Source organism: Nansenia antarctica (genome assembly GCF_963989245.1).
Source record: "Nansenia antarctica genome assembly, chromosome: 6".
Lineage (NCBI taxonomy): Eukaryota > Metazoa > Chordata > Actinopteri > Argentiniformes > Microstomatidae > Nansenia > Nansenia antarctica.
In genome coordinates, this window is record NC_137676.1 from 46,082,201 (window position 1) to 46,090,806 (window position 8,606).

At 40.5% G+C, this 8,606-nt stretch overlaps 1 pseudogene across 1 annotated transcript; it reads right to left on the reverse strand.

Moving 5' to 3' along the window:
• Positions 1 to 3,431: 3,431 nt before the first annotated feature.
• Positions 3,432 to 5,158, reverse strand: LOC308160603 (annotated as a pseudogene). Its single transcript has 5 exons — positions 5,027 to 5,158; positions 4,610 to 4,738; positions 4,337 to 4,530; positions 4,030 to 4,177; positions 3,432 to 3,666 (listed from the first exon to the last, which is right to left on the reverse strand). The product of its transcript is annotated as an uncharacterized misc_RNA (transcript).
• Positions 5,159 to 8,606: the final 3,448 nt, after the last annotated feature.

Genomic DNA, 8,606 nt, shown 5'->3' on the forward strand with positions numbered 1-8,606 from the left:
ATGATTTTTCAGGGTTAGTTACTTATTTTTGTAAATGTATGTAACCAACAAGGGTTTAAATGACCATGTCATTGGTCAATACATGTATGATAGTTAGAATTGTACAAAAACAACATAGTGACTGTATATTTGTATTTTTGTAGAGAGGGTACAATACCAGGATATAGTGAGCTATAAGGTGCCAGTGGAAAGTGCTATGAGAATGCTAGCCGTGTGTGTGTCTGCGATTTACTGACTTGATTAAGTTAATTAAGTACATTTAAGTCAATTAAGTCAATTATTGATTAAAGTCAAGGTACAATGCAGACATGTTTGAGGGAAATTGAGTAAGTTGAGCTGTGTATAATTGTTCAATACATTTTCATGTATTTTGTGTAGCTGATTATTTTTTCTATATACAATCTACCCCATATTAAACGAATGTATTTAAGTGTCAGTATTCTTTCTTGCTTTTAAGGTGATTTTGATTACCTGTAGTAGATGACTATGTGCTGTTGTAGCCTATGATTTGCTCTGTAAACTGTGGATGTCTTTTATATTTGACCATGCTCCACTGAGGCACTAGTGGGCAGTATAGGATCATGTTACTTTCCATAATACTTCACAATACTTTCTAACCTAGGAACTGTAAGTATGAATACTGCATAACTGCAGTCCCAAAGGACATACACAACAACAACAACAACAACAACAACAACAACAACAACAACAACAACAACAACAACAACACAATCAATTCCCTGTTTCTATAAGAGTAAATAGATAATTTGTGACAGCCAAACTTATTTTCTGTTGACCATCCTCCTTAATAGGAATTACCGTTTTCAGTTCAGATGAAAAGGGGCAATCTGGGATTCAAACAACAAAGCCGTCTCCCTGCCGCTTTTTGGTAAGCAGCTGAGGGATGTGGCTGGAGAAATGTCACCTCTCAAATATATCTGCGCTATGGATGCCATGGGATTCAAATAATAGTTTGAAGCACGTTTTGAATCTATAGAGTGTTTGTTTACAGTTACATTGTTTACAAACTGTAAAACAGGCGTATATTTTTGGTTCTGAAGTAATTTGAACTAAACTGAACTAAACTCATGAGGCATACAGTTCCCTGCATAAGTAATGGGACAGTGAAGCCTTTTTTCTTCTTTTGGCTCAACACTCCAAAAGTTTGGATTTGAAATCAAACAATTACTATGAGGTCTTTGGGTCCGTGTAAGTATTGTCAGTTCGATATTCCTTTTGAAAACGAAAACGGATTGACTTATCAGCTCGATATTCCTTTTGAAAACGAAGACGGCGTGAGTATAACAGCAGTTGATTTTCTATTTCCAGAACATAAACAAAAACAGAGATGATCACGTGTATGTTTTGTCATTTCAATTTTCCTTTGGAAAACGAAAACTGATTGACTTGTCAGTGACGTAGGTGGGCGTTGACAAAGAGGGGGTTTGTTCGAGGTGTTAACGTTACTTTTGGGTGTTTTGGTGTGGATTAATGTGGCTTTATTTCTGCTATGTAAACTACTTCCTTATGAATAAATACGTTAGATTATACGCTATAGTGTTATATGTATTCATAATAGGGGTGTTTTGGTGTGGATTAATTTAGCTTTATTTCTGCTATGTAAACTACTTCCTTATGAATAAATACGTTAGATTATACGCTATAGTGTTATATGTATTCATAATAGAGGTGTTAACGTTACTTTGGGTGTTTTGGTGTGGATTAATTTAGCTTTAACAAGCACCATGGCTTGGACGCAATGATTAACAATGATAGCTAGAAACCGTGTTATGTAGGCAATCTCTCCTCACCAATCTCTCCTCACTACACTGTCTGAGGCCCCATCTATCATAGGGGTTAGACTCCTAACCCTGTCTGCAAGTGGACTCTGAAGGTCCTGTGTAAAGGTGAGACATGGAGAAAGGCATGGACACACACAGGCAAACACACACACACACACACACACACACACACTCACTCACATGATTGCATACACAATGTTTACATTTGTAAAGCACTAATGTCTATTCCATGAAGATAAGAGTCTGAGGATGGAATCATCATCAATGCTTCTCTCCTCTGCTTGTCTGACAGCTCCCAATAGCAGGTCATGTGGTGCAGAGGATTCAGGTGAAGAACAGTCACAAGCAGAGCTGTAGATCATCAGCAGCAGCCAAGGGAGAGCCTTCTTCTTCCTCCATCTCTCGCAGAGCAGAGCAGAATGGCTACTCTTATTCTCAATAAGTCTTTGAAATAATAATAATAATAATTATATAATTAATAATAATAATAATAATAATAAGCTTTTGAAAGTAATCATGAAGTTCACATCCCACTGGGCAAACCATGTAATATTAAGAATTTCCATCGAGCTGTACTCTCACACCAGATTACTTTTATTTGACTATTACTCACCACAAAAGCATTCATACATCGTTTTTCATTTGAACTCAGCATTTACTTGAATATATTTTGTTTGCAATCTTATTTATTGCAATTTCATCTGTTGTAGTGTGGGAAATGTAGTTCATGTTTAATTCACATTACATGGGACCCCTCACCTTGGTCACAATCTCTTTGATTCTCCACCATTGAGATAAAGGAATTCAGAGTATGTATAAACTACCATGGCAATAAACTGATTCTGATTTAAGCTAGTAGGCTGCAGTTTTTCAGACAATCTGCTACACTAGGCTATGGCTAGTGCACTCTTACGCTAAGTAGTGTGTAGTAATGTATGTAAATGTATAATAAATCCACTTTTTTTTTACAGAGTAATGTATTTTATTTATTCAGTAGGTGGATGACCTCCAGCACCTCTGATAGCCCAGTAACTGTAACAATTTTGTCTGATTATGGCAGACCTAAGTGCGGGCTCGTTTCCATGGCCTGGTTCACACAGGCCTGGCAGCCAATCAGGTTTCATGGTCATGTTTTGTGCATGCACACAAACACACACAAACACACACACTCCCCCTTCAAGCCCATCTCCTTGTACTACTTATAAGCTTAAGTACAGCCTCCTGAAATGGAGCATAATCTCCATTAACAGTATGGTTAAAAAGCAGAGAGATGTCGGGAAACTGTTCTCTGAATTCTTCCTCAGCATGCAGTCTCTGGTCGTCTCTGGAGAAAGGCTCTGCCCCAAACACTGATGCTCGCTTCAGTATTGAGCCCACATCTTGCTGGTACATCTGGGCAGCACCTTCTCCATTTGGCAGCAGGTCAGGATTGATCCTTTTCTGGCATCCTCCTCCTGCCAACTGATTTGGAACACCCTTGCCTGCAGAGCAATACCGTATGTACTGATTAGGATAATATCGCATTCCAAACATTCACTCTATTCATTTTTCCATAGACTATGGACTGGGCACAACTAGGGGATACAGTATTCTATAGATGTCTAGGAAGATCTATACTGAACATGTTACTCATGCTGATGTGATGTGTGAATATAATGCACCTGGAATTGGATGCGCATTCCATGACTGGACAACTCTATCCAGGCCTTTTGCTGACTTGACAGGTGAGGTTCGAGATGCAGTATTGGACCAGAGAATCGTTCATGTTAATGATGTCCTCATTCACCATGTTGACCAGAGCCTGTTTCAATGGGTAATTAACCCGGTTGTTGACCTCTGGCCACATCCTTTCTACTTTGTGATTCTGAAAGAAAACATTGTTTCACATACATTTCATATTTTTACACAATTCAATTCAAAAGATTTTTTTTTATTAATTGGACAAAACAAAGTAAGCAAAAAGGTTTAAGAACCGCTTTACAGTATATCACATATGGTATACTTAAAACAACAAGGATTATGAATCACGGTATACTTATTGATGATATACTTGTTGATGAAACAAGTATACTTGTTGATAGACTATGGACTGGGCACAGCCAGGGGATAAAGTATTCTATATATGTCTAGGAAGATCTATACTGTACATGTACTTGTTTGATGAAACAAGTATACCAAATACAAGAGAAATCAGAAAAGTATGTGCGGAACATGAAAATAAACATACTTTTGTGGACGGGGTTTGGCGGTATGGTGGCCTTTCGGTGTTGTGGCGGTGTTGGCATAGCTTTTCTTGCATATACAAGGTTAAGTAGAACTCTTTACCATGGTCTACTCTTACGGTGTCCCACATTCCCTCAGTGACAACAGCCTGCCTGTAAAACACCATGAATCACTAGAGTTGCATGTATAAAGGATTACATAACACCAAACACAGCACTATACTGTATTGCTGTTTCATTTTTACATTTTTTGTTTTTGCCTAAAATAAAATGCATTTTAGTAGCCTACTATACAGAAATGTAGGTGTTTACCTGTAAACATCTTCATAGATGATAAGATTGTTTTTGACAGGCATGGTTGCATGGCCAACAATCTTGGAGCTATAGCCATCCACTGCCAAAACATGTGTCACACCAAACATCACCAACTTTTCGTTCTGGTCTAAGTGCAGTTTATGGCCAGTGTATTCCGCATGATACAGCTGGGGATTCAAATTACGGGCACCCTGTACAACAAGCAAAATGTTAGTAATGATATACGTATAATTGATTAATCTACTTATTTAGTGTACATAGCCTACTTACTAGACGACGTGCTTCGTTGTATGGTTGATGGGTATCTCTCAACACCTTTCCGACGCGGCACTCTGCAACATTTACTCCTTTTGAAGACAGGTACCCCTTCATCATTTTTCTGCCATATGTTGGACCTGTCTGTAGAATGTGGAGCAAAAAGGCTTGTATTTAAATTGGGGTAATAAAGATGGAGTGGCGACAAACATTGATTGGCCTCATTGATCAGTTTTGACAGAATTGTCCCCCCCTGCCCCCGGCGTTGAGCGCACCCCCCCCCACCCCCCCGTCAACAAAATAAGTTGAGCGCACCCCCCCCACCCCCCGTCAACAAAATAACTTTTTGAAAAGTTGGAAGCTCTGATGACAGACTAGGCCTACCTCAAATACGGCTGAAGCAACGGCGCCTTGTAGTTCGACCTTTCTCACTGGCGCCTTTCTTTTCAGGCCGAGTTCGGCACAGAAGCGCAAAATATTGGTTCGGCTGGAACCTCTCTCTACACCGCACTCTACTTGTAGATGTCGCGAAATATCAGAATCTGAATAACCACTTTCAAACATCTTTGAAATAATGTCAGCAAAGACGTCAAATTCAACATTGTTGAAGTAGGAAGCAAGTTTTGGGTGGTAAAATTTAAAAAAAGTTAGGTAGCCAATTGGCATCTTGGACAGAGATCTCTCGAGATCTCTCAAGCCGGGACCTTATAAAAACAGCCGGCCGGAACACGCGTTCCATTGTCTCCTGTCAGCATGTCAGACGTCAGCTACGTGTTTGTGAAGTCTGGCCAGACAAACAAATTAAATGAAATTGACTGCACCACCAGGAACCTTGCGTTCCTATTCAAGGTTTGTACAGTAGTCCTACATTTGGCAGATTATTAATGCTAGAGCTACAGGCCAGATGCTAAAATTTTACAGATGATAGGCCTCACTTCATATTGCCCTATATATGTAGAGCCCATATCGGCTCGTGGTATTAGCTTCTCGTAGCGCGTGTTACTGCATACCCTACTTATTACTACTGTCCTTTAATTACCTAATTATTACCTTATTACTACTGTCTATATCTTATTATTACTGTCTATACCTTATTACTACTGTCTATATCTTATTACTACTGTCTATAGTGGGTACAGACAGACAGGGTCAGGGTTAGACAGACAGACAGACAGACAGGCTGTCTGTGTCCCATTGTGGGAAAAGCTACAAAGAACAAGTGTGTGCTTTAACTGTTGTTGTATGATCGCCAATAAGAATGCAATTTTAAATTTAGTGGTTGGATGGGTGATTTGTTAATAATTAGTAAGCTCACCAAGATGTTTTTTTAAACACAGTTGACACCAGAGAGTATTCACCTTGTGGATGAAGCGGGGATCACCCTTTTCCCTGAGGAAGGGCGCTTCTGCTCCTATGCCCTGGGTGTGTCAGGAGGACGTACCTTCAATGTAATGGGGGACAACGTCCCACCATCCTCCTCACACCTCAGTCCTGCTCCTGTTCCCTCCCCTCCCCCCTCTACCTTCACTCTTCACTCTCCTTCCCCTGGCCACTTTGGATTTATAACGAACGAGGACGAGGAGGACGAGGAGGACGAGGAGGACGAGGAGGACGAGGAGGCGGTTGCACTGGATGGGGTGTCTGCAAAGATCGAGGAGGTGGTCCTGGCGGCAGACTGCCTACCTGCAGTGCTGGACAGGATCCAGCAGGTGGCCGGGCTGCGTCATGCATTGGCCCCACAGCAGGAAGCAGCCCTTAAAGAGGCATTCAAGTGCTGCATCTGCCACGGTTAGTCACACATGTGCATGTCATGAGGGTCTCAAAAATAGAGTGAACAGCCAAAAACTGTTGATGGTGAATGGGAGGAGTCTGGTGATCAATCCCAACCAACTGCAGTGCTGTAGCAGGGCAGGGGAGTGGAGTCTGTGAGCATTTTCATCAAACAGGTGTACTATCAAGCAAAAAGTGCAAGTGATAAAGAGATTTGAATTCCGGCCTAGAATAGGCTTCAAGGTTGAAACTCCTACACATCTGCCCAGCTTATAAATAGAAATCAAAAGTTTATTCTTGCCAAAAACTAGTGCAGCTACAGGTAAATTGGAATTCTTGTCACTGCTTTGATCAGCACTAATTAGTTCGTCTTTCCAGTTTCCAGTCCAAGGTGCACATCCAAACTGGTGATTTATTATCTGTAGTCTAGCAGTCTCTCAATTTGATCTTGTTCTACTTCCCATCCAATCACAGTGTGTCTGTATGTGTGATATAGGCAGTGCAATTAAATAACATTGAAGTGAGTGTGAGTGTGAATGAACATTGTGCAGAGTCAGCTGTTATCATATAAGCAAGAGTCAATTGTCATCGTCTATCATATTGACAGGGTGTTCTTCAAGTGTTATCTGGTGTTGGCCCAGGTGATAGAGTGTGCAGTAGTAGTCAGTTGGACTGAATGTACTAAGATGTACTATGTTGTCTGTTTTACTTGTTACAGGTCTGATGCAGGTGCCAACAATGGCATTGTGCTGCCGCAGCCTGGTTGGCTGCCAGGCCTGTGTGAACCAGGCCATGGAAACAAGCCCGCACTGCATAAAATGCAGGTCTGCCATAACCAGTGACAAAATTGTTACAGTTACTGGGCTATCAGAGGTGCTGGAGGTCATCCGGCTCCTCTGAGAGCCCAGTAACTGCAGAGCAGGAAATAATCTAACTGGTTTATTACATCCACCTACTGAATAAATAAAATACATTACTCTGCAAAAAAAAAAGTGGATTTATTATACATTTACATACATTACTACACACTACTTAGCGTAAGAGTGCACTAGCCATAGCCTAGTGTAGCAGGTTGTCTGAAAAACTGCAGCCTACTAGCTTAAATCAGAATCAGTTTATTGCCATGGTAGTTTATACATACTCTGAATTCCTTTATCTCAATGGTGGAGAATCAAAGAGATTGTGACCAAGGTGAGGGGTCCCATGTAATGTGAATTAAACATGAACTACATTTCCCACACTACAACAGATGAAATTGCAATAAATAAGATTGCAAACAAAATATATTCAAGTAAATGCTGAGTTCAAATGGAAAACGATGTATGAATGCTTTTGTGGTGAGTAATAGTCAAATAAAAGTAATCTGGTGTGAGAGTACAGCTCGATGGAAATTCTTAATATTACATGGTTTGCCCAGTGGGATGTGAACTTCATGATTACTTTCAAAGGCTTATTATTATTATTATTATTATTAATAATTATATAATAATTATTATTATTATTTCAAAGACTTATTGAGAATACGAGTAGCCATTCTGCTCTGCTCTGCGAGAGATGGAGGAAGAAGAAGGCTCTCCCTTGGCTGCTGCTGATGATCTACAGCTCTGCTTGTGACTGTTCTTCACCTGAATCCTCTGCACCACATGACCTGCTATTGGGAGCTGTCAGACAAGCAGAGGAGAGAAGCATTGATGATGATTCCCTCCTCAGACTCTTATCTTCATGGAATAGACATTAGTGCTTTACAAATGTAAACATTGTGTATGCAATCATGTGAGTGTGTGTGTGTGTGTGTGTGTGTTTGCCTGTGTGTGTCCATGCCTTTCTCCATGTCTCACCTTTACACAGGACCTTCAGAGTCCACTTGCAGACAGGGTTAGGAGTCTAACCCCTATGATAGATGGGGCCTCAGACAGTGTAGTGAGGAGAGATTGGTGAGGAGAGATTGCCTACATAAGGTTAATACGGTTTCTAGCTATCATTGTTAATCATTGCGTCCAAGCCATGGTGCTTGTTAAAGCTAAATTAATCCACACCAAAACACCCAAAAGTAACGTTAACACCTCGAACAAACCCCCTCTTTGTCAACGCCCACCTACGTCACTGACAAGTCAATCCGTTTTCGTTTTCCAAAGGAAAATTGAAATGACAAAACATACACGTGATCATCTCTGTTTTTGTTTATGTTCTGGAAATAGAAAATCAACTGCTGTTATACTCACGCCGTCTTCGTTTTCAAAAG